General features: G+C 44.2%; 1 long non-coding RNA gene across 1 annotated transcript in view; it reads left to right on the top strand.

Annotated features, from left to right (window-relative positions):
- LOC149437107 (uncharacterized) overlaps positions 1–3,862 on the top strand; it is a 176,818-nt gene extending 172,956 nt beyond the window's left edge. Inside the window, exon 3 of the long non-coding RNA XR_016308189.1 lies at positions 3,086–3,862. This is a non-coding gene — a long non-coding RNA (uncharacterized LOC149437107). The remainder of the gene's footprint in view (positions 1–3,085) is intronic.
- Positions 3,863–26,452: the final 22,590 nt, after the last annotated feature.

Below are 26,452 nucleotides of genomic sequence, written 5' to 3'. Positions count from 1 at the left end.
CTTGCAGTTTCACTTTAAAAAATGAACTATTTTAAGTTTTAAGTCATAAAGGTTTTAATATTTCTAAAGTATCTTCTTAACACATTTCATGAACGATGATCACTTCTTGGGAAAATGTGGATAGTAGATACATATCTAGGATACATAAATAATACATTGTTATAAAGCATTCATAATTTACCAAATACTATTGGAAACAGCTCAAATTTAGATACATCACCTCAATAATTGAACGTGAAGAAAGAATATGTATTTAAGAGAGTCGTAGATGGACTATGCACAATTTTGATCACAAAAATGTCAAAGGAATCCACAATCTTACACACTCCGTAGCAAAAGGCCCTGAAGCCAATCATAAATTGCAGAACATTCAAAGAAAACCATTCTATAGCCTAATACTAGGTTAAATGTTCAACATATATCCTCCTTATTTACATACCTATATTGGAGCACTGTAGGCATAACTACACTGTGGTTAGACCTTTGACAAAAGTTTTATCAGCAGTCATATGAATCTTTGTGGGGTCTATAAGTATGATACATTAGAGCAAGCTGTTATAGTTATACAATATTTTTTATATACATCCCATTGTCATCTATGAATTATATTTTTCTATTGCTGGCGTATCTTCTATTTAGCACCCACATTGTAAAACTATATCACCTTAAAACCAATCCATATACTGTAACCACATGTCCTGTGCAGTCCTGAAAACATAAAACTAACAGGCATATACTACAGCTACAAAGCTTCAGCTTGTGTATTAATGTTCCATAGAGCAGGTCCTTACTCACAGGCTCCAGTGTGGCATACAGTTGCAAGAAAAAGTATGTGAACCCCTTGGGATTACGTGGAGTTTTGCATGAATTGGGCATAAAATGTGCTCTGAACGTCATCTAAGTCACAACAATAGAAGAACACAGTCTGCTGAACATAATACTACACAAACATTAGATGTTGCCATGGTTTAATTGCACATAACATGTAAACATTCACAGTACAGGGAGGAAAAAGTATGTGAGGCCTAGCTTAATGACTTCTCCCAGAGCTAATTGGAGCCAGCAGTGAGCCAACCTTGACTCCAATCAGTGTGATGATATTGGATGTGTTGCTGACAGCTGTCCTGCCCTTAAAAAACACACACCTGTTTTGGGTTTACTGGTTTCAATAAGCACTGTCTGATGTGAACCATGCCTCGCAGAAAAGAGCTCTCAGAAGACCTACAATCAAGAATTGTTGACTTGCATGAAGCTGGAAAGGGTTACAAAAGTATCTCCAAAAGCCTTGATGTTCATGTGTCCACGGTAAGACAGACTGTCTACAAATGGAGAAAGTTTAGCACTGTTGCTACTCTCCCTAGGCGTGGTCGTCCTGTAAAAATAACTGCAAGAGCACAGCGCAGAATGTTGCATGAGGTAAAGAAGAATCCCAGAGTGTCAGCTAAAGACCTACAGAAATCTCTGGCACATGCTAACATTTTTGTTGACACATCTACAATAAGGAAAACATTAAACAAGAATGGAGAACATGGCAGGACACCACGGAGGAAGCCATTGCTGTCCAAAAAGAATATTGCAGCACGTTTGAAGTTTGCAAAAGAGCACCTGGATGTTCCACAGCACTACTGGCAAAATATACTGTGGACAGATGAAACCAAGATTGAGTTTTTTGGGAAGAACACACAACACTATGTGTGGAGAAAAAAAGGCACAGCACACCAATATCAAAACCTCATCCCCACTGTAAAACATGGTGGAGGGAGCATCATGGCTTGGGGCTGCTTTGCTGCCTCAGGGCCTGGATGGATTGTTGTCATTGATGGGAAAATGAATTCCAGAGTTTATCAAGACATTTTGCAGGAAAACGTACGACCATCTGTCCGCCAACTGAAGCTCCGCAGAGGATGGGTAATGCAACAGGACAATGACCAAAAGCATACAAGTAATTCAACAAAACAATGGCTGCAACAGCACAGAATACGCCTTCTGGAGTGGCCCAGTCAGAGTCCTGACCTCAACCCGATTGAAATGCTGTGGCATGACCTTAAGAGAGCGATTCACACCAGACATCCCAAGAATATTGCTACACTGAAACAGTTTTGTGAAGAGGAGTGGTCCAAAATTACTCCAGATCATTGTGCAGGTCTGATCTGCAACTACAGGAAACATTTGGTTGAGGTTATTGCTGCCAAAGAAGGGTCAACCAGTTATTAAGTCCAAAGGTTCACATAATTTTTCCTCCCTGCACTGTGAATGTTTACATGTTATGTGCAATTAAACCATGGCAACATCTAATGTTTGTGTAGTATTATGTTCAGCAGACTGTGTTCTTCTATTGTGACTTAGATGACGTTCAGAGCACATTTTATGCCCAATTCATGCAAAACTCCACGTAATCCCAAGGGGTTCACATACTTTTTCTTGCAACTGTATGTGAATGGCACCCCAGGTGGAGTCTCCATAGAATGCAAGGCACAATAAGAGCATTATCTTCCCTACCATACATGTTTTGTGATACTCCCCCCATCAGGCTATGCCTCTCCTTCCCTGGTGTTATGCAGTGGACCATTGCCCACAGTGGGTATCCGCATCTAGTTTCCAATTGTGACAGATGTTTATCATAATCTTAACCTCTAAAGTCAATGTACACTCTATCCAAAACTAATAATTTGTATTCCTGTTGAACTATAATATGGTGTAAAGTTGCATGTCTTCTTAAATGGAGATTAAGGTTACTGAACTGTATAGAGTATATGTGGTCATATATCCTGTGCCAAAATGTTCTTTTGATCCCTATGTAGCAAGCCCCTCACTTGCAGGGCTACAGATAGGTTGCTCCTGGTGTATTACAGTTGGCAAAATGTTTAGGGTTAAATATTTGCCCATTTGGAAAAATAATGTGTTGCTTTTAATTGATAAAGTGGAAATGTGAGTAGCTCCAACATCTGTTAGTTCTTTTGAGCTTGAGCAGATCTTTACAAAAATTTCTGCCTCAATTGATCAAACTATTTACTTGGTATACTAGACAACATAATGCTATTAAAAAAGTATTAAAATTTAATGTATTACTTTCTGTTTCTTACAGGATTTTTTAAAAACATCCTTGAGATTGTCTACAGAAAGGCTATAACAATCAAGGATAGAGTACTGTATAACTGTTACAAAGGCAGCAATGGAAAAGATCTGCTCAAGCTCAAAGGAAACGCGTTACCAAGGCTACGGATCTATTCCCTTGACACCACTTCCGGTTTCCTGCATTCCACAGTGGTTTCCCTGATGTCACTTCCAGTTCTGTGATCTTCTCCCTGTCCCTGGGAGCTGGTGCCTCCATGCAGCGCTGACATCCACCCTGGTTTAGGCTCCATTGGACCCTGGATGCCAACCCAACCATGCCATCTAAACAGTGGCTAACAGAGTGGCTATGGTCCCCATCTAATTCCAGGCTTTTTATCTTCTTCACACATGTGAGTGTTTTATGTATGGATTATTAAATTACCTCTCAATACTGCACTTAAAGGCACCCCCTTGTGGTTTCTTTTATTTATGCAGTGATATATTCCAGTCTCCTGGTGTAGCTGCCTTTAGGTGCTTTTTATGAACTTCTAAGTTATTCATGGACTTTTTATGGACTAACTCTGTGTTATTGTTTGCCAGTTATTCTACACGTTTTACTTTAGGTTTGCGCCATATGCTTATTGTATATTTAAATAGGATATTGTGAATTAGATAGAATTAGTAAATTACATATACTTCAATTGATTGAGATGTGAGATATGAGCTGCCTAAATACACATCTTCTGTGAGGTTCCCATCCTGGACATATGGATTCGCACACACATGAGTGGGACATGTGTTTTTTTTATTAAGTGGCAGATTATTTTCATGAAAACTGTACTGTATTTGTTATTAAAATTATAAAGGTTTATTGCAACTTGGATGACAGGCAATCATGGTGATCACATGGTATGGGGGCTAAGAATATGCATGCATCATACATACTAGGGGGGTACAACTGGGGGAATCAATGGTGGAGAAGGATCTGGGGATTCTGGTAGATCACAAGCTAAATAATGGCATGCAATGCCAAGCTGCGGCTTCTAAAGCGATACAATCCTCTCTTGTATTAAAAGAGGTATAGACTCCAGAGAGAGAGAGATATCATATTACCCCTGTACAAATCATTAGTAAGACCTCATCTGGAATATGCAGTTCAGTTTTAGGCACCAATTCACAAAAAAAACATTGGGGAACTGGGGAAAGTACAGAGAAGGGCAACCAAACTGATAAGAGGCATGGAGGAGATCAGCTATGAGGAAAGATTAGAGGAACTGAATTTGTTCTCTCTTGAGAAGAGGAGATTAAGGGGGGATATGATCAACATGTATAAATACATCAGTGGTTCATATAGTGAACTTGGTGTAGAGGTATTCACCCTGAGGTCATCACAGAGGACAAGGGGGCACTCTTTACATCTGGAGAAAAAGAAATGTAATCTCCAAACATGGAAAGGTTTCTTCACAGTGAGAGCTGTGAAAATGTGGAATAGACTCCCTCAAGAGTTGGTTCTGGCCAGCTCAGTGGATCACTTCAAAAAAGGCCTGGATTCTTTCTTAGATACACAGAATATACCTGGTTACTAACATTTATAGGTAAAGTTGATCCAGGGAATATCTGATTGCCTCTCAGGGGATCAGGAAGGAATTTTTCTTCCCAGCAGTAGCAAATTGAATCATGCTTTGCTGTTTTTTTTTGCCTTCCTCTGGAACAACTGTGTGTATAGGATTATGTTTTTTTTTAATGGTTGAACTGGATGAACTTTTGTCTTTTTTCAGCCAGACTATTTAACTATTTAACATGGTTTTGTTTGTAAACAAGTCTGCTGCAATAAGCTTCTGTTGAGTTTCTGATTCTCTACCTTCCTTCATGCACTGACTAGGGGAGAGAGAAAGGTCAAGCTGAGGCACAGTCTTAAAATTGGAATTACACTGCAGACACTCTGTTGACAGTCAGACAAACTTTTTCTATGGAAAAAAGTAGCTCTGAAAAATGTGGTCAAAAACGTAATAATACATGAAATCTTTTTGTTAATTTAATGGGAAAGGTCTTCCTAAACAATCAGATAAGGACTTTTGCACTCTGCATATGGACTGCTGATAGGCATATTAGGTCTAACAGTACTAATTTGGGCTTTAACGATTACATAACTGAAACAAGAGACGACATACCAATAAGTTACTGAGAATTTTTGTTTTGCTTAATGAAATGGCTCCAAATGTGACAGCATTCATGAAAAGATTAATTACCAGGAGTAAGGGAGGAACAGTGCCAGGATTTGATAGGATTTGTACATAAACCAAGAGCCTGCTGTGCTCCCAGGTCCATAATATGCAGTACTGATCTCACCGCTATTGTTTCCTTCAGGAGAAACAACAGATTTCAGCTGATGTTCCAAAGGGCATTTAAACAAAATTTGTGTACGTGAAAGAACACAAACCATTGGAAATAATGACTTTCTGACAGGCCTGTAGTGAACTGTGGCATAAGATAAGTAGTTCTCAGCAACATTACAATCTTAATCAAAATCTCAAGGTTCCTATTTACGATGCAAGTTGATATACTTACAGATACCTTAGAGGTAATACATGGAAACATTTCATCTTCTGGTAACAGATTAGACCCTTGCATAAGCTTTTTTATCAAAGTGTACATCCACCATTCTGTGCATATTAATCTCCCAACTACTGTCTATGTATTAATCTATGTATTAGTAATAATTAGCATTTTGTTATCTTTATTCATTTACAATTAGCTAGGCAGACCAGTGGTTGGAAATGTCCAACCAACTGGCCACTAGTAACCTCAACTCCTATTTTGAAGTAATCTATCATAATAGTGCTTCGATCAAGGTTACCCCTATTTTCTTACTTCGGCCGAGAATGCAAGCACTCTCTTCATTTCACCCAAGCCATATCTTCAGTTCATTCAAATGAAAAATGGTACCTGCACAACATATATTAAAAAAATGCCTTATTAGTTGAGTGAAAACTCACAGCCTGTCTGGCTTCCTTGTTCTTTTGTAATAATGAACCTGCATGATTTTGTCTTTGACTACAAAAATTCAATTAGTTAGATTGGTTACAGACATTGGTCTGACATTGACAAGTTTATAAACTGATGTTTCATTTTCATAAATTCATCAAAATCTTTATTTCACCAATACATATTTAATACATAGTGTTTCCATTACATTCTGCATACAGAATTTACTGGGCTTTCTTAGAAAAAGCCCAAGCACTACATCAGCTTTTTTATGGCCTCAGATTGAAAATCCCATCTCTGCTTGGAGAGAAGGATGGTATGTGTTCCCTCTGTGCATGCTGATATCCTGCTATTCACAGAATAGTAGTTAGCTAGCTCAGTGATTAAATGTATCTACTGACTGAAAATGGTAATTGTGAAACATGAATGTGCAACATTTTATATTTACCTTTCTAAAGAAAATTCCCATGAAAGCATCCATTCAGGTAAAATGATCTCTCATGGATTCGGTGAAAATATACAGGTGAAACTCGAAAAATTAGAATATTGTGCAAAAGTTCATTTATTTCAGTAATGCAACTTAAAAGGTGAAACTAATATATGAGATAGACTCATTACATGCAAAGCAAGATAGTTCAAGCCGTGATTTGTCATAATTATGATGATTATGGCTTACAGCTCATGAAAACCCCAAATCCACAATCTCAGAAAATGAGAATATTGAGAAAAGGTGCAATATTCTAGGCTCAAAGTGTCCCACTCTAATCAGCTAATTAAGCCATAACACCTGCAAAGGGTTCCTGAGCCTTTAAATGGTCTCTCAGTCTGGTTCAGTAGGCATCACAATCATGGGAAAGACTGCTGACCTGACAGTTGTGCAGAAAACCATCATTGACACCCTCCATAAGGAGGGAAAGCCTCAAAAGGTAATTGCAAAAAAGTTGGATGTTCCCAAAGTGCTGTATCAAAGCACATTAATAAAAAGTTATGTGGAAGGGAAAAGTGTGGAAGAAAAAGGTGCACAAGCAGCAGGAATGACCGCAGCCTGGAGAGGATTGTCAGGAAAAGGCCATTCAAAAGTGTTGGGGACTTTCACAAGGAGTGGACTGAGGCTGGAGTCAGTGCATCAAGAGCCAACACACACAGACGGATCCTGGACATGGGCTTCAAATGTCTTTGTCCTCTTGTCAAGCCGCCCCTGAACAACAAACAACGTCAGAAGCGTCTTACCTGGGCTAAAGAAAAACATACCTGGTCTGTTGCTCAGTGGTCCAAAGTCCTCTTTTCTGATGAGAGCAACTTTTGCATCTCATTTGGAAACCAAGGACCCAGAGTATGGAGGAAGAACGGAGAGGCACACACTGCAAGATGCTTGAAGTCCAGTGTGAAGTTTCCACAGTCTGTTGATTTAGGGAGCAATGTCATCTGCTGGTGTTGGTCCACTGTGCTTCATTAAGTCCAGGGTCAACGCAGCCGTCTACCAGGAGATTTTGGAGCAGTTCATGCTTCCTTCCGCAGACGAGATTTATGGGGATGCTGACTTCATTTTCCAGTAGGACTTGGCACTAGAGATGAGCGAATCGAAGTAGGCGAAGTGGAATTCGTTTCGAATCCGAAAATAAGCAGACTTCGGATGCGCGAATCAAAATTTTTCCTAAAATGGCGGCGACATGTGCGGCGACGGAGCGGGGATGTCTGGGAAGGCGCGCAGACAAGGCACGCTGACCCATAATGCATTCATTCATGACATGTGATCGCATTAGCCAATCAGCAGCCAGCCAGCCAGCACTGTGTAATGGTCGAGCTATAAATGGCGGCCATTTTAGAATTCTCCATTTGCCTCCAGTCATTCAACAGAGGCAGACCTGGCTGTATTCAGGGAGAGAGTTAGGGACACAGAAACGTTAGTTAGGGACACAGAAACGTTACTTAGGGCCACAGAAACGTTACTTAGGGACACAGACACGTTACTTAGGGCCACAGAAACTTTACTTAGGGACACAGAAACGTTACTTAGGGACACAGAAACGTTACTTAGGGCCACAGAATCGTTACTTAGGGCCACAGAAACATTACTTAGGGCCACAGAAACGTTACTTAGGGCCACAGAATCGTTACTTAGGGCCACAGAATCGTTACTTAGGGCCACAGAAACGTTACTTAGGGCCACAGAATTGTTACTTAGGGACAGACACAGAATTGTTACTGAGGGACACAGAATTGTTACTGAGGGCCACAGAACTGTTACTTAGGGCCACAGAAACGTTACTTAGGGCCACAGAATTGTTACTTAGGGACAGACACAGAATTGTTACTGAGGGACACAGAATTGTTACTGAGGGCCACAGAACTGTTACTTAGGGCCACAGAATTGTTACTCAGGGACAGACACAGAATTGTTACTTAGGGACAGACACAGAATTGTTACTGAGGGACACAGAATCATTACTTAGGGCCACAGAAACGTTACTTAGGGCCACAGAAACGTTACTTAGGGCCACAGAATTGTTACTTAGGGACAGACACAGAATTGTTACTGAGGGACACAGAATTGTTACTGAGGGCCACAGAACTGTTACTTAGGGCCACAGAAACGTTACTTAGGGCCACAGAATTGTTACTTAGGGACAGACACAGAATTGTTACTGAGGGACACAGAATTGTTACTGAGGGCCACAGAACTGTTACTTAGGGCCACAGAAATGTTACTTAGGGACACAGAATTGTTACTCAGGGACAGACACAGAATTGTTACTTAGGGACAGACACAGAATTGTTACTGAGGGCCACAGAATCGTTACTTAGGGCCACAGAAACGTTACTTAGGGCCACAGAAACGTTACTTAGGGCCACCGAATTGTTACTTAGGGACAGACACAGAATTGTTACTGAGGGACACAGATTTGTTACTGAGGGCCACAGAACCGTTACTTAGGGCCACAGAAACGTTACTTAGGGACACAGAATTGTTACTCAGGGACAGACACAGAATTGTTACTGAGGGCCACAGAATTGTTACTGAGGGCCACAGAACTGTTACTTATGGCCACAGAAACGTTACTTAGGGCCACAGAAACGTTACTTAGGGCCACAGAAACGTTACTTAGGGCTACAGAAACGTTACTTAGGGTCACAGAATCGTTACTTAGGGCCACAGAATCGTTACTTAGGGCCACAGAATCGTTACTTAGGGCCACAGAAACGTTACTTAGTGCCACAGAATTGTTACTTAGGGACAGACACAGAATTGTTACTGAGGGACACAGATTTGTTACTGAGGGCCACAGAACCGTTACTTAGGGCCACAGAAACGTTACTTAGGGACACAGAATTGATACTCAGGGACAGACACAGAATTGTTACTTAGGGACACAGAATTGTTACTCAGGGACAGACACAGAATTGTTACTGAGGGATACAGAATTGTTACTGAGGGACACAGAACCGTTACTTAGGGCCACAGAAACGTTACTTAGGGCCACAGAAACGTTACTTAGGGCTACAGAAACGTTACTTAGTGCCACAGAATCGTTACTTAGGGCCACAGAAACTTTACTTAGGGCCACAGAAACGTTACTTAGTGCCACAGAATTGTTACTTAGGGACAGACACAGAATTGTTACTGAGGGACACAGATTTGTTACTGAGGGCCAAAGAACCGTTACTTAGGGCCACAGAAACGTTACTTAGGGACACAGAATTGTTACTCAGGGACAGACACAGAATTGTTACTGAGGGACACAGAATTGTTACTGAGGGACACAGAATTGTTACTCAGGGACACAGAATTGTTACTGAGGGACACAGAATTGTTACTCAGGGACAGACACAGAATTGTTACTCAGGGACAGACACAGAATTGTTACTGAGGGACACAGAATTGTTACTGAGGGACACAGAATTGTTACTCAGCGACAGACACAGAATTGTTACTCAGGGACAGACACAGAATTGTTACTGAGGGACACAGAATTGTTACTGAGGGACACAGAATTGTTACTCAGGGACACAGAATTGTTACTCAGGGACAGACACAGAATTATTACTCAGGGACAGACACAGAATTGTTACTGAGGGACACAGAATTGTTACTGAGGGACACAGAATTGTTACTGAGGGACACAGAATTGTTACTCAGCAACAGACACAGAATTGTTACTCAGGGACAGATCAGAATTGTTACTGAGGGACACAGAATTGTTACTGGGGGACACAGAATTGTTACTCAGGGACACAGAATTGTTACTGAGGGACACAGAATTGTTACTGAGGGACACATAATTGTTACTCAGGGACACAGAATTGTTACTGAGGGACAGACACAGAATTGTTACTCAGGGACAGACACAGAATTGTTACTCAGGGACAGACACAGAATTGTTACTGAGGGATAAAGAATTGTTACTCAGGGAAAGACACAGAATTGTTACTCAGGGACAGACACAGAATTGTTACTCAGGGACAGACACAGAATTGTTACTCAGGGACAGACACAGAATTGTTACTGAGGGACACAGAATTGTTACTGAGGGACATAGAATTGTTACTGAGGGCCACAGAACCGTTACTTAGGGCCACAGAAACGTTACTTAGGGACACAGAATTGTTACTCAGGGACAGACACAGAATTGTTACTGAGGGACACAGAATTGTTACTGAGGGACACAGAATTGTTACTCAGGAACACAGAATTGTTACTGAGGGACACAGAATTGTTACTCAGGGACACAGAATTGTTACTCAGGGACACAGAATTGTTACTGAGGGACAGACACAGAATTGTTACTCAGGGACAGACACAGAATTGTTATTCAGGGACAGACACGGAATTGTTACTCAGGGACAGACACGGAATTGTTACTCAGGGACAGACACGGAATTGTTACTGAGGGACACAGAATTGTTACTCAGGGAAAGACACAGAATTGTTACTCAGGGACAGACACAGAATTGTTACTCAGGGACAGACACAGAATTGTTACTGAGGGACACAGAATTGTTACTGAGGGACATAGAATTGTTACTGAGGGACACAGATTTGTTACTGAGGGCCACAGAACCGTTACTTAGGGCCACAGAAACATTACTTAGGGACACAGAATTGTTACTCAGGGACAGACACAGAATTGTTACTCAGGGACAGACACAGAATTGTTACTCAGGGACACAGAATTGTTACTGAGGGACACAGAATTGTTACTGAGGGACACAGAATTGTTACTCAGTTACACAGAATTGTTACTGAGGGACACAGAATTGTTACTGAGGGACACAGAATTGTTACTCAGGGACAGACACAGAATTGTTACTGAGGGACACAGAATTGTTACTGAGGGACAGACACAGAATTGTTACTCAGGGACAGACACAGAATTGTTACTGAGGGACACAGAATTGTTACTGAGGGACACAGAATTGTTACTGAGGGACACAGAATTGGTACTCAGGGACAGACACAGAATTGTTACTCAGGGACAGACACAGAATTGTTACTGAGGGACACAGAATTGTTACTGAGGGACACAGAATTGTTACTCAGCGACAGACACAGAATTGTTACTCAGGGACAGACACAGAATTGTTACTGAGGGACACAGAATTGTTACTGAGGGACACAGAATTGTTACTGAGGGACACAGAATTGGTACTCAGGGACACAGAATTGTTACTCAGGGACAGACACAGAATTGTTACTCAGGGACACAGAATCGTTTAATTAAAGAGTATGTCAGACAACATGCATAGGAGTGGCAGAGGAGGCAATGTTTTAGGAGCGAGCAGACGTGGCAGCAGAGGAAGGGGTCGAGGCAGCACTAGTCGCAGCCAGAGGCCAGTGCTCCCGGTGTCATCCAGCGGTCGTGTCTCCTCATGCTGCTGCCAGGTCCAGAGTCTCTCATGGGTCCCTGTACGGCCTTCCATTGCTGCTGTCTCCATCGCCACACTCTGCCATGTGCCACTTTCAGATCTCCTCACACTGCTGGTGTGTTCCATTTTTTGTCATAGGGTGCTGGCAGATTACGGGCCTCCCATAGCTGCTGCCAGGCCCCTAATCTGCCATGGGCCCCTATACCGCCTCCTCATGCTGCTGCCAGGTCCAGAGTCTCTCATGGGTCCCTGTACGGCCTCCCATTGCTGCTGTCTCCATCGCCACACTCTGCCATGTGCCACTTTCAGATCTCCTCACACTGCTGGTGTGTTCCATTTTTTGTCATAGGGTGCTGGCAGATTACGGGCCTCCCAGAGCTGCTGCCAGGCCCCTAATCTGCCATGGGCCCCTGTACTGCCTCCTCATGCTGCTGCCAGGTCCACAGTGTCTCATGCCATGTGCCACTTTCAGGTCTCCTCACACTGCTGGTGTGTTCCATTTTTTCTCATAGGGTGCTGGCAGATTACGGGCCTCCCATAGCTGCTGCCAGGCCCCTAATCTGCCATGGGCCCCTATACCGCCTCCTCATGCTGCTGCCAGGTCCAGAGTCTCTCATGGGTCCCTGTACGGCCTCCCATTGCTGCTGTCTCCATCGCCACACTCTGCCATGTTCCACTTTCAGATCTCCTCACACTGCTGGTGTGTTCCATTTTTTGTCATAGGGTGCTGGCAGATTACGGGCCTCCCATAGCTGCTGCCAGGCCCCTAATCTGCCATGGGCCCCTGTACCGCCTCCTCATGCTGCTGCCAGGTCCACAGTGTCTCATGCCATGTGCCACTTTCAGGTCTCCTCACACTGCTGGTGTGTTCCATTTTTTGTCATAGGGTGCTGGCAGATTACGGGCCTCCCATAGCTGCTGCCAGGCCCCTAATCTGCCATGGGCCCCTATACCGCCTCCTCATGCTGCTGCCAGGTCCAGAGTCTCTCATGGGTCCCTGTACGGCCTCCCATTGCTGCTGTCTCCATCGCCACACTCTGCCATGTGCCACTTTCAGATCTCCTCACACTGCTGGTGTGTTCCATTTTTTGTCATAGGGTGCTGGCAGATTACGGGCCTCCCAGAGCTGCTGCCAGGCCCCTAATCTGCCATGGGCCCCTGTACTGCCTCCTCATGCTGCTGCCAGGTCCACAGTGTCTCATGCCATGTGCCACTTTCAGGTCTCCTCACACTGCTGGTGTGTTCCATTTTTTCTCATAGGGTGCTGGCAGATTACGGGCCTCCCATAGCTGCTGCCAGGCCCCTAATCTGCCATGGGCCCCTATACCGCCTCCTCATGCTGCTGCCAGGTCCAGAGTCTCTCATGGGTCCCTGTACGGCCTCCCATTGCTGCTGTCTCCATCGCCACACTCTGCCATGTTCCACTTTCAGATCTCCTCACACTGCTGGTGTGTTCCATTTTTTGTCATAGGGTGCTGGCAGATTACGGGCCTCCCATAGCTGCTGCCAGGCCCCTAATCTGCCATGGGCCCCTGTACCGCCTCCTCATGCTGCTGCCAGGTCCACAGTGTCTCATGCCATGTGCCACGTTCAGGTCTCCTCACACTACTGGTGTGTTCCATTTTTTGTCATAGGGTGCTGGCAGATTACGGGCCTCCCATAGCTGCTGCCAGGCCCCTAATCTGCCATGGGCCCCTATACCGCCTCCTCATGCTGCTGCCAGGTCCAGAGTCTCTCATGGGTCCCTGTACGGCCTCCCATTGCTGCTGTCTCCATCGCCACACTCTGCCATGTGCCACTTTCAGATCTCCTCACACTGCTGGTGTGTTCCATTTTTTGTCATAGGGTGCTGGCAGATTACGGGCCTCCCATAGCTGCTGCCAGGCCCCTAATCTGCCATGGGCCCCTGTACCGCCTCCTCATGCTGCTGCCAGGTCCACAGTGTCTCATGCCATGTGCCACTTTCAGGTCTCCTCACACTGCTGGTGTGTTCCATTTTTTGTCATAAGGTGCTGGCAGATTACGGGCCTCCCATAGCTGCTGCCAGGCCCCTAATCTGCCATGGGCCCCTATACCGCCTCCTCATGCTGCTGCCAGGTCCAGAGTCTCTCATGGGTCCCTGTACGACCTCCCATTGCTGCTGTCTCCATCGCCACACTCTGCCATGTGCCACTTTCAGATCTCCTCACACTGCTGGTGTGTTCCATTTTTTGTCATAGGGTGCTGGCAGATTACGGGCCTCCCATAGCTGCTGCCAGGCCCCTAATCTGCCATGGGCCCCTGTACCGCCTCCTCATGCTGCTGCCAGGTCCACAGTGTCTCATGCCATGTGCCACTTTCAGGTCTCCTCACACTGCTGGTGTGTTCCATTTTTTGTCATAGGGTGCTGGCAGATTACGGGCCTCCCATAGCTACTGCCAGGCCCCTAATCTGCCATGGGCCCCTATACCGCCTCCTCATGCTGCTGCCAGGTGCAGAGTCTCTCATGGGTCCCTGTACGGCCTCCCATTGCTGCTGTCTCCATCGCCACACTCTGCCATGTGCCACTTTCAGGTCTCCTCACACTGCTGGTGTGTTCCATTTTTTGTCATAGGGTGCTGGCAGATTACGGGCCTCCCATAGCTGCTGCCAGGCCCCTAATCTGCCATGGGCCCCTATACCGCCTCCTCATGCTGCTGCCAGGTCCAGAGTCTCTCATGGGTCCCTGTACGGCCTCCCATTGCTGCTGTCTCCATCGCCACACTCTGCCATGTGCCACTTTCAGGTCTCCTCACACTGCTGGTGTGTTACATTTTTTGTCATAGGGTGCTGGCAGATTACGGGCCTCCCATTGCTGCTGCCAGGTCCGTAATCTGCCATGGGCCCCCGTACCGACTCCTCATGCTGTGACGTTGCAACAAGGTGGAATTCAACCCTACATATGTTAGACCGCCTTTACGAACAGCGAAAGGCCATCACAGATTTCCTGATGTTACAAGCGGATAAAGGTACTCCCTGTGTAACTTAGATGTCAACCATTGGCAGCTCATGCGTGACACCTGCGCTTGCTCAGGCCCTTTGAGGAGGCCACGCTATTCGTGAGTCGGCAGGACTATGGGATGAACGACGTCATTCCTCTGTTGCACGTCCTGGAACAAATGCTGTTAACAATGGCTGGTCAGGGTGCGGTAGACGTGGCGCACAGATCTCAACGCCACATGACCCCTGTGGGGGCAGGACAGGAAGAAGAGGAGGAGGTAGAGGAGGACATTGGTGCTCAGGAATTATTGAGTGAAATGGGTGGTTTTTCCACTCAGCGGACAGGAGTGGAGGAGCAGGAGCATCTGGTAGAGGAGGAGGAGGAGGAGACAGAGGACCCAGACGCACCGTGGCAGTATGCTGTGGAGATAGAGGCAGGGAGTCCCTCGCATTCCTTGGCACAAATGGCCCATAGCATGCTCGCTTGCTTGCGTAGCGACAGCCGAATAATAACCATCAGACAGAGGGATGACTTTTGGCTGTCCACCTTGTTGGACCCTCGCTACCGTTCAATAATGGTGGCCTTTTTCACACCTGCTGAGAGGGAGGCCAAAATAACGTACTATAAAAACCACCTATGTAGTCAGCTGGTCTCTGCCTTTCTGCGCCAACGTCCATCCTCAGACACTGTGGGCCCTGTGCGCTCGCGTTCCGCTGCCATGGCAGCAGGGGAGGGGTGGGGTGGTAGGAGCAGTGGCAGCTCCACCAGCAGCAGCTGCCTCAGTCTGCAGTCGATGATGAGTAGCTTTCTTCACCAGCGCAGTGAGGAAACTACTAACCAGCCGCAGCAGCAGCAGCAGCATCAGGTGGACCTGGAGCAGGACCTCAAACAACAGGCTTAGGCCTACTTGGACAGCACCCTGCCAACCGAGGTAGACAATCCCCTTGACTACTGGGCAACGAAACTTGACCTTTGGCCCCAACTAGCTGAATTTGCCCTTGAAAGGCTGTCATGCCCGGCCAGTAGCGTGGCATCGGAGCGCGTGTTTAGTGCGGCAGGAGGTATTGTAACTCCGCGGAGGACACGACTGTCCACCCAAAGTGTGGAGAGACTCACGTTTGTGAAAATGAATCAGGCGTGGATTAGTCTGGATTTCAAACCACCAGTTCCTGACACAACTGACTAAATCCGCCATGAATCATGCCCCAAACATGTGCCACTTTCAGGTCTCCTCACACTGCTGGTGTGTTCCATTTTTTGTCATAGGGTGCTGGCAGATTACGGGCCTCCCATTGCTGCTGCCAGGCCCGTAATCTGCCATGGGCCCCTGTACCGCCTCCTCATGCTGCTGCCAGGTCCAGAGTGTGTCATGGGTCCCTGTACGGCCTCCCATTGCTGCTGTCTCCATCGCCACACTCTGCCATGTGCCACTTTCAGGTCTCCTCACACACTGCGGGTGTGTTCCATTTTTTGTCATAGGGTGCTGGCAGATTATGGGCCTCCCATAGCTGCTGCCAGGCCCCTAATCTGCCATGGGCCCCTGTACCGCCTCCTCATGCTGCTGCCAGGTCCACAGTGTCTCATGCCATGTGCCACTTTCAGGTCTCCTCACACTGCTGGTGTGTTCCATTTTTTGTCATAGGGTGCTGGCAGATTACGGGCCTCCCATAGCTGCTGCCAGGCCCCTAATCTGCCATGGGCCCCTGTACCACCTCCTCATGCTGCTGCCAGGTCCACAGTGTCTCATGCCATGTGCCACTTTCAGGTCTCCTCACACTGCTGGTGTGTTCCATTTTTTGTCATAGGGTGCTGGCAGATTACGGGCCTCCCATTGCTGCTGCCAGGCCCGTAATCTGCCATGGGCCCCTGTACCGCCTCCTCATGCTGCTGCCAGGTCCACAGTGTCTCATGGGTCCCTGTACGGCCTCCCATTGCTGCTGTCTCCATCGCGACACTCTGCCATGTGCCACTTTCAGGTCTCCTCACACACTGCTGGTGTGTTCCATTTTTTGTCATAGGGTGCTGGCAGATTACGGGCCTCCCATAGCTGCTGCCAGGCCCCTAATCTGCCATGGGCCCCTGTACCGCCTCCTCATGCTGCTGCCAGGTCCACAGTGTCTCATGCCATGTGCCACTTTCAGGTCTCCTCACACTGCTGGTGTGTTCCATTTTTTGTCATAGGGTGCTGGCAGATTACGGGCCTCCCATAGCTGCTGCCAGGCCCCTAATCTGCCATGGGCCCCTGTACCACCTCCTCATGCTGCTGCCAGGTCCACAGTGTCTCATGCCATGTGCCACTTTCAGGTCTCCTCACACTGCTGGTGTGTTCCATTTTTTGTCATAGGGTGCTGGCAGATTACGGGCCTCCCATTGCTGCTGCCAGGCCCCTAATCTGCCATGGGCCCCAGTACCGCCTCCTCATGCTGCTGCCAGGTCCAGAGTCTCTCATGGGTCCCTGTACGGCCTCCCATTGCTGCTGTCTCCATCGCCACACTCTGCCATGTTCCACTTTCAGGTCTCCTCACACTGCTGGTGTGTTACATTTTTTGTCATAGGGTGCTGGCAGATTACGGGCCTCCCATTGCTGCTGCCAGGTCCGTAATCTTCCATGGGCCCCCGTACCGCCTCCTCATGCTGCTGCCAGGTCCAGAGTCTCTCATGGGTCCCTGTACGGCCTCCCATTGCTGCTGTCTCCATCGCCACACTCTGCCATGTGCCACTTTCAGGTCTCCTCACACTGCTGGTGGTTTCCATTTTTGTCATAGGGTGCTGTATGGCCTCCCATTGCTGCTGCCTCCACCGCCACACTGTGGCTCCACACTCTGGTTTTGGCCCCGTGACTGCCCAAATGAGTGAAGCGTGCGGTGATTCTAAGATCGACGGCACTCATCTGCATGTCATACTGACTGTCAGTATTATTTCTCTTCCCCAGCAGACTCCAAGGGCATTTAAATTAAAGGTACAGTGTTCTGCACTAATATAAAGGCTCTCTGAATCCTAGAAACACCCTTTTATAAGTTAAATTCGCAGCAAATCTATTCGATTCGAATCAAAATTTTTTCACGAATTCGCCGAATCTGTCGAATCGAATTTTTGAATAATTCGCTCATCTCTACTTGGCACCTGCCCACACTGCCAAAAGCACCAAAACCTGGTTCAATGACCATGGGATTACTGTGCTTGATTGGCCAGCAAACTCGCCTGACCTGAACCCCATAGAGAATCTATGGGGCATTGCCAGGAGAAAGATGAGAGGCATGAGACCGAACAATGCAGAAGAGCTGAAGGCCGCTATTGACGCATCCTGGTCTTCCATAACACCTCAGCAGTGCCACAGGCTGATAGCTTCCATGTCACGCCGCATTGAGGCAGTAATTGCTGCAAAAGAGGCCCAAACCAAGTACTGAGTACATATGCATGCTTATATTTTTCAGAGGTCTGATATTGTTCTATGTACAATCCTTGATTTATTGATTGCATGTAATATTTAAATTTTCTGAGATTGTGGATTTGGGGTTTTCATGAGCGTAAGCCATAATCATCACAATTATGACAAAATCACGGCTTGAACTATCTTGCTTTGCATGTAGTGAGTCTATCTCATATATTAGTTTCACCTTTTAAGTTGCATTACTGAAATAAATGAACTTTTGCACGATATTCCAATTTTTCGAGTTTCACCTGTATAATTTATTCAGAGCCCTGGAATGATCCCACATTTTGTTTTTGGAGGAATGAAGTGATAGGATTGGCCTCCCCCATCTTTCTATTATTGCCCTTCAATGGAATGCTCTTGTTCCCTTTAGGGCCGAAGCTCACCCAAAAAGATATTGTGAAACAGTCATAACTTCACTAATATCTATGACAAACTTTAAAAACCAGAATTCTTTAAATACATCTCTTCACGTGGGTCTGGTGAGAATTTCAGAAGATTTGACAGTACAAAAGCCTAGACAATTTCAATAATATATTAAACATATGGTATCTGTTTCACACACTGATAGCCACTGTTTAATTTAAAAGCAGTTACAATGGTCCTAAATCTGCTGAGTCTCCAGGATTAATTATGGACACCAGACAGCAGCCCTGATCCTTTCTCCCTCATGAAGCTCCCGGATAAGGCTGATAGCATGGGATCAAAAAGACCCCGTTTTGTGTTGAGCAGAAAACACCATCTATCTCTTCTCTAGATCTGCAAATCATCCCGTTAAAAAATCAAGCCACTTACTCTAACAAGGTCAGTAATTAGGAACAGTACAAAGAAAGCCCACGACTCTTCAGTCCTGGAAGTTCCCACCAGCACTGGTAATCAAAGAGCAAGTCATTTGTCACTTGTCAGAAGTTGTTTGACCGAAAAGAGCGAAAGTGGGAGATGTCAGTCTCTTCTGAATAATAAATTCATTGGAGATCATTGCTATTCACAATTGAAACTCTTGAAATATGGAAAGACTCAATGGATCAATCCACACAAAGCTTAACGTTTTGTATCCAAAGGGTATTTAACTAGTTAAAGCCATATTCCAATCAAGATTGAAACATGAGCCTCAAAAGGTACAGAGGGGTTCAGTTTTTGTCTAGCTACAGCAACTGCACCGGTCCACCCCATTTCCTTTTAAAAGTAGTCTGATAACTGGGAACCCCTTCTGCTTACATATCTCTAGTGCAGAATAGGTATTCACAAACACACACAATGTAGGTTCCTGGCTATTCCATACATTGATAAAACTACATGTTATAAAGAGGGTTATTTACTAAATCTGGTGCAGCTCTGCATAGAAGCTAATCAGCTTGCAGGTTTTATTGCCAAAGTTAAAGTGAACAAGCTGAAGTTAGAAGCTGACTGGCTACCATGCAGAGCTGCACCAGATTGTGCACTCTCCAGTTTTAGTAAAACTCCCCCAAAGTGTCAATACTTAGTTTCTGCACCTGCCAGATTCAAACCTATATTGGAAGTAGTGTTGGGTTGAATGTTCGAGTCAAACTTAAGTTCAACTCGAACACTGACCGTTCATGTGTTCACTGAACACACAAATGATACCAGCATTCTGTGGGCTCGCAGTGCCCCACAATGCACTGTGCCCTGACAGTGCACTGTGATTGGTCAAAGCAACCACAGGTCAGCTGCAATGCTTTGATCAATCAAAGCACAGGATGACGTCACAAAGGTTGTGGTGAACCCCTCCCCCTTGTAATGTCATGACAGTATTTAGGAACTGTCATCACGGCATCGCTGTCAGACAGCGGGAGCCAACATCACGAGCATAGACGTTTTTTTTTCTTTTTTCAGGTAGCGGTGGTGGCGGGCATCGTGATTGACGTTGGATCTACTTCAGGGGACATTTTTAAAATTTTTATTTTTAATAAAGAACTTGTCAAAGACTGTCTCCTGTCTTTTTTACACTTTTTTTTGTGAATGAGTAACGCATACTCATTCACATGGGGGGACTGGGATCTGGGGGCCCACTTGTTAAAGGGGGCTTCCAGATTCCGATAAGCCCCCCACTTGCAGACCCTTCACAACCACAGCTCAGAGTTGTGGGGAAGAAGCCCTTGTCCCCATCAGTATGAGGCAACTGTCGGGCTGCATGCTCGGATAAGTGTCTGGTATGGATTTTGGGGGAACCCCACAACATTTTTTTTTTAATTTTGGTGTGGGAGTTCCCCTCAAAATCCAAACCAGACACAAAGGGCTTGGTAATTATGAGAGGGGGGACCCCATGTCATTTTTAAAAATTATTTTAAATTGTTGGGCAATGCCGACAATTCTTTTTACATTCTGCTGTCAGCAGGGAAGCCCACTGACAGCTGAAACAATAATGAATGTTTCACTACGAAAATACAGCATGACTTAATAATATAACTCGTGGTATTTTAGTATTTGAGCGGTACTTTACCACATACTCAGATGCGGTAAGATACTGCTCAGTAAATTGTGTTCAAAAATTCACGGTCAAACACTCTGTAGGTTTGAATGTTCGACCGCGAACCAAACAGGGGGGTGTTTGGCCCATCACTAATTGGAAGTATACAGTAAAGCCCAGTTGATCTCAGTTTAAGTGATTCTAAACATTTGGATTAAAAAAAAAAATAACAAACATGTCATACATACCCTTTTTGTGCAGTGGTTTTGCACAAAGCAGCCCCGATCCTCCTCAGCTTTCCCGCTGGCAATCCTAGCCCCTCCCCCTCCCACCAAGTGCCCCCAGAGCAAGCAGCTTGCTCTGGGGGCACTCATGCAGGCTCAGTTCCAACCCCCTGCTCCCTCTTCACTGGCTCTGATTAACAGCAGCAGTAGCCAATGAAATGTATAACCGGCAGCAGTAGCTAATGAAATGTATAACCAGCAGCAGTAGCCAATGAAATGTATAACTGGCAGCAGTAGCTAATGAAATGTATAACCGGCAGCAGTATCTAATGAAATGTATAACCAGCAGCTCTGCTAGAACATGATGGGATGACAGCAGTACTTATGTGCCAATCCTAGCACATTACCTTGTTTACTTTTTTTATGTGAATTTTATTGAAATGCCATTCATTAAATTCTATTGGCCACAGAGCAATGTGGTGTCTTGCACACCATGTTGCACTGAAAAAAAATACTGCAGCATGGTGGTATGAAAAGACCAGATAGGAAACAAGACATTTTGCCTTTACTTGTGGTGGGACTGTGGGAAAGGCTGCCCAGCACAGTGCCACAGCACCTGGTATGAATAAACCTTTAAACTGATTTAAACAGAAAGCTTAACCACTTCCTGTTCACCCTATAGCAGAAGTACTGCTACAGGGTGGCACGGGTGCGCAAAATCGTGATTTTGCCCTTCGCGGCCACGGCTGTCAGTTACCGGGTCCCCACTGGTGATTATTCATCGGCACCCAACGATTGCCGAGAATCTCCGACGGGGGGGGGGGGAAACTGTTAATAAACAAAACAGTTCTCTCTCCTGTCAGCTCCTGCACACTGCTTTGCATGGCTGTACCTAGCACAGCCATGCAAAGCAGTATGCTTACAGTGAAGCATAAACACACAGCCCCACAGTAAAACACACAGCACACAGTTAACCCTTTGATTGCCCCACATGTAAACCCTTTCCTGCCCAGTGCCATTAGTGCAGTGTCAGTGACACCAAGGCAGTTCCCCCCAGTGTCGAAATGCCTGCCGCAGTCCCACTGTAAGTCGCTGATCGCCACCATTGCTAGTAAAAAAAAAAATCCCAGTATAAGTACCGCCATTTGTAAACACTATAACTTTCACATAAACCAATTAATTTACACGTATTGGGTTTTTTTTTTTTAGCAAAGACATGTAGTAGAATACATTTTGGCCTAAATTTATGATGAAATTTGATTTTTTTTTTTTTTTTTACTTGACATGTTTAATAGCACAAAGTCAAATATATTGTTTTTTTTCTTAAAATTGTCAATTTTTTTTATAGTGAAAGAAATAAAAAATACACAGGCAATCAAATACCTCCAAAAGAAAGCTCTATTTGTAGGGAAAAAAAGGACGTAAATTTCATTTGGGTGCAGCGTTGCATGACCACGCAATTGTCAGTTAAAGTAGCACAGCGCAGTAACGCAAAAAATGACCTGGTCAGGAAGGGGGTAAATCCTCTGGAGGGCAAGTGGTTAACCAAAAAAAAATAAAAAAACTCTGTAGCGCAAATGAAGAAAGAGTGATTAGGTCCCAAGCAAGAAGCCGTAGTCTCTGTATGGTAGATCCAAGTGTGTTAATCCACTTCTATAATGGCTGCAGCTCTTCTAATAGGGTATTGGATGTCTCTGTGCACTAAAACAGTGAACAAACAGAAGGCGCCGCCATCTAAGTGCATCAATTTAATTAAAAACAAGTAAAGGGAAGGGTTAAAATACACTCACAAGGATGACAGTAAGGACTGATGATATGTCCATTTACTCTCATCCTTGTAAGTGTATTTTAACCCTTCCTTTTACTTGTTTTTAATTAAATTGATAAACTTAGATGGCAGCGCCTTCTGTTTATTTCTTATTATTTTTAACCAACATAAAACATTTAACATCCACCTGGATACAGGCATGTGGCTAGTTCTACAATAGATGGTATTTTTCATTGCCCGTTCTTCTTTCCAGAGTTTGTCAGCTCCAGCAAGAAATATGGATTGCCATAGCATAGATGAGAGAGACTTTCAGAGCACAATACAATCTTTATTAAAATAGATCACTAAAACAATATAATACTCACATATAATCCTGAACATCCTGCATTCAGAAAAAATCACTCAACCTTTTAGGATCTCTGTTTGCCATACTACCAAACCATGTGCATGCACAAGCCCTCTGCATCATGATATCACTGTACTGTTACTCCGCTTAACGCATTTCGTCACATCTGGACTACTCAAGAGCAGTAACATTACAGTTTTCTTCATGTATTTAGTGAACTCACTAGGCTCCCATATTGAAACAGCATCATGGTTTTTTAATTAGGCTGGAGTTGCTTTTTAAAAGTAATTTCCCAAAATCCCAGGATACCATTTGGCCTGCTTAGTTCCTTGCAAGCACAGTCTATCCGCTATTGTTTATTGCACCATGCTGCTTCTTTTAAATAAGTGTACATGTAAATATGCATAAAAGGAAAATTATTTTCACCCAATGAATGCTTAACCTACAGTCCTAGCCTTTAGTGGTCTCTGTGCTCTGTATGCTTTATAATGTATCACGATAACCGTGAATTTTATTAGACAATGAATATCCTGTTTTCTGTTTCTTTAGTCTTTTCTTTCCCTGTACTGGGCTTGAGTGATTTGTTTTTCACTTGCCATTCCCGTAATTCTGCCATTAATTTTGCTTCCACTGAGTTCTGTTCTCTTTATATAAACATGCAATTTTTCCAACCTTTTGATGAAAAGCTTTTTGTTGTCATAAAATTGCCCATAACTTGTATGCAATTATAGCTTTGCCATTCCACTTAATGGAACAAATTCCACATTGCCAAAAAACACTTTTATCTAACAAGCAGAAAAATGTCCAGTTCCCTCATTTTATCATCTTTTTTTTTCTGTTGATCATACCTCTTTCAATAATGAAATTTAAGCAGTAGACCTAGAACAATTTTTTATTACCTGATCATTTTGAGGAAGTTACAGCATTTTGGATTTTTAGCCAGGAAGAAAAGGGTTAGAATCAGTATTTTAATTATCTATCTCTATGTCTTCCTGTCCCTGTAATAACCAGACTTCTGCTGTCTTGTAAGGGTGTCACAGGGACAGAAAATGAGAGAAAGCCTCCCTGAGGGGGTCATAACCAAGACTAAACACCTGCAATGAAATATAATTCTTCCCCACTCTGTCCAAAACAGAACAAAAAATGACTGAAGTTAGACTTTCAGGAAAATCTGGCCCTCAAGTAACATAAGACCTGCCATGGCTGAGGTCCTTCTAGAAAAGCTAGTTGCCTGGCTATCATACTAATCTAATGGCTTCAGCTCTTTCTGGGTCATTGACTGGAAACAAATATGCAACAAATGAAATCAAAACTCCTTCACTGCATGCTTGTTCTGGTCTATTAACTCAGGAACTACTGCATCTATTAGATTAGTATGAAAGCCAGTAACCTAGCATTTTTAGAAACAGGGGGCAGCAATGGCAGCCTCCTCACTGCTGACAATACAAAGTTTCCTCTAATAAATGTGGAAACTGAGGACTTAATTTTAGAAAGTGCATGATCAAGAGCTTTTATCATGAAGCTACACTTTAGGCATAATTATACATATATTATTCTCTCTCTCTCTATTATTTATTCATTTATTTATTTTACAATCTAGGGGAGGTAAAGCAGCACAATGAGTCAGTTGCACAATGAGTCAGTTGCAGTGCTCATGTGCCAAAAGAGAAAATGGAATGATAGAGAGGTGAACTCATCAGTCTCTTACTTCTCCTTTCAGATGACTTATTCTTTCTTCACTTTATTGATCATGCTAATGAACCATGAGATGTAGGTATAATCATTTTCTCAATGTTCTCTAAAAATTATTTCAAGGGTTCCTCAGGAGTAAAAAGGTTCAAAAAGGCTGCCCCGAAGATATGGAAAGTTGAGCTGAGACTCTACACTACTCAGCTACCAGTGCAATGAGATCATCAGAGATTGTGCCTTCTTTATTTTCTGTTATATTCTGATGTTCAGCTCAAATTATTCTGACCTCTCATCTTTGTTTTTGCGTAACTATGGGGACATTTCTGGCATCAAGAGCCATGGCTCACACCGCTATGAGCAATTCCATCACTAAAAGGACAGCTAAACCCATGAACCTGGACCTGGAATAAGAAAACAACTGCTGCAAAAGTTACATGTAGTGCTCAATCTCAGTTTTCCAAAGCTCGTGTACACAAAAACTGTGCGGAGGGAACTCCATAAGCAAAGCATTCATTGACGAGCTGCAATTGTCAAATCACTAGTGAACAACTTTAATGCTCAGAAGACAAGAGAGTGGTGCAACACCCATAAATCATGCATTATCGATCAATGGAAGACTGTAATATAGTCCAATGAAGAGTTTCACACTGTTCCCAACCATCGTACGTGTTTACGTGTGACAAACACTGTGCAACCTTACAACCAGGACTGTCTTGTACCAGCGGTGAAGCATGCTGGTGGCGCAATCATGGTTTGGGCAGCCATATCTTGGTATTCTACTGGTCCCATCATTATCTTGAAAGGTAGAGTCACTGCCACTATGTACAAATTTTGCCCCAGCATGTGCACCCCATGGTACAGACATATTTTCCCAAAGACAGCTCCAATTACAAAGACAATAATGCTCCAATTCACACAGCTGGTGTTGACAAATCATCATTTGACAAGCATGCAGATGAAGTCTCGCACTTTCCCTGGGTCCTGAAGTCGCAGGACCTCAAAACCATTGCCACTATGGCAATTTTGGAGAACAAGGCTCAGGCTCGTTTTCCTCCTCCAGAATCTCTGCGAAAACTAGAATAATTTCTGCATGAAGAGTGATATCAGATTACATTATCCATCTTCCAAGACTTTTATTTGCCAATTCCTAGGAGAATTCAGGAATTCTTGTCCAACTCTTGAACGTTGTCCAACACCATATTAGGTAACAATTTAGTTTTTTCACCTGGTGTTTCCATAATTTTGTTCAACCCTTGTATCTCCCCAATAGGGTCCCTAAAAGAGACATAAGATATTGTTAGGTGTTTAGTTCTTCAGCATTTACTTTTAGGTGGGTGGTCCATAAATGCATTTTGCCTTGTGAACCAAATTCACTTTTTTTCTCAAATATCTCCGCAATATGCACATTATTTACATATACTATGTATATATATATATATATATATATATATCAGCTGCAAATGTGTTTGGATATTACATATCAATATAATCTACTCAGATGCACCACAGAAGAAAATCTATATGTCTTGTTTGCATGAGAAAATTGTATTGTAACTTAAAATGGATAACCTGCCAGGTTACAGTTGCTGTGAAGGATTCCCTGTGCTTTAATCTAGCAGTTTTACTCCTAATTAATTCTACCCTTGCCTGCTTCTATGTTCCATGAGTGTATTTTGTTTGGAGGAGATTAAGAGCCATACA

This window comes from Staurois parvus, unplaced genomic scaffold, assembly GCF_062004578.1.
Source record: "Staurois parvus isolate SC_StPar_1 unplaced genomic scaffold, SC_StPar_1.0 ptg001316l, whole genome shotgun sequence".
NCBI classification, from domain to species: Eukaryota; Metazoa; Chordata; class Amphibia; order Anura; family Ranidae; genus Staurois; species Staurois parvus.
Note: the sequence above shows the minus strand (reverse complement) of the source record. Positions and strands in the feature narration are given on the sequence as shown.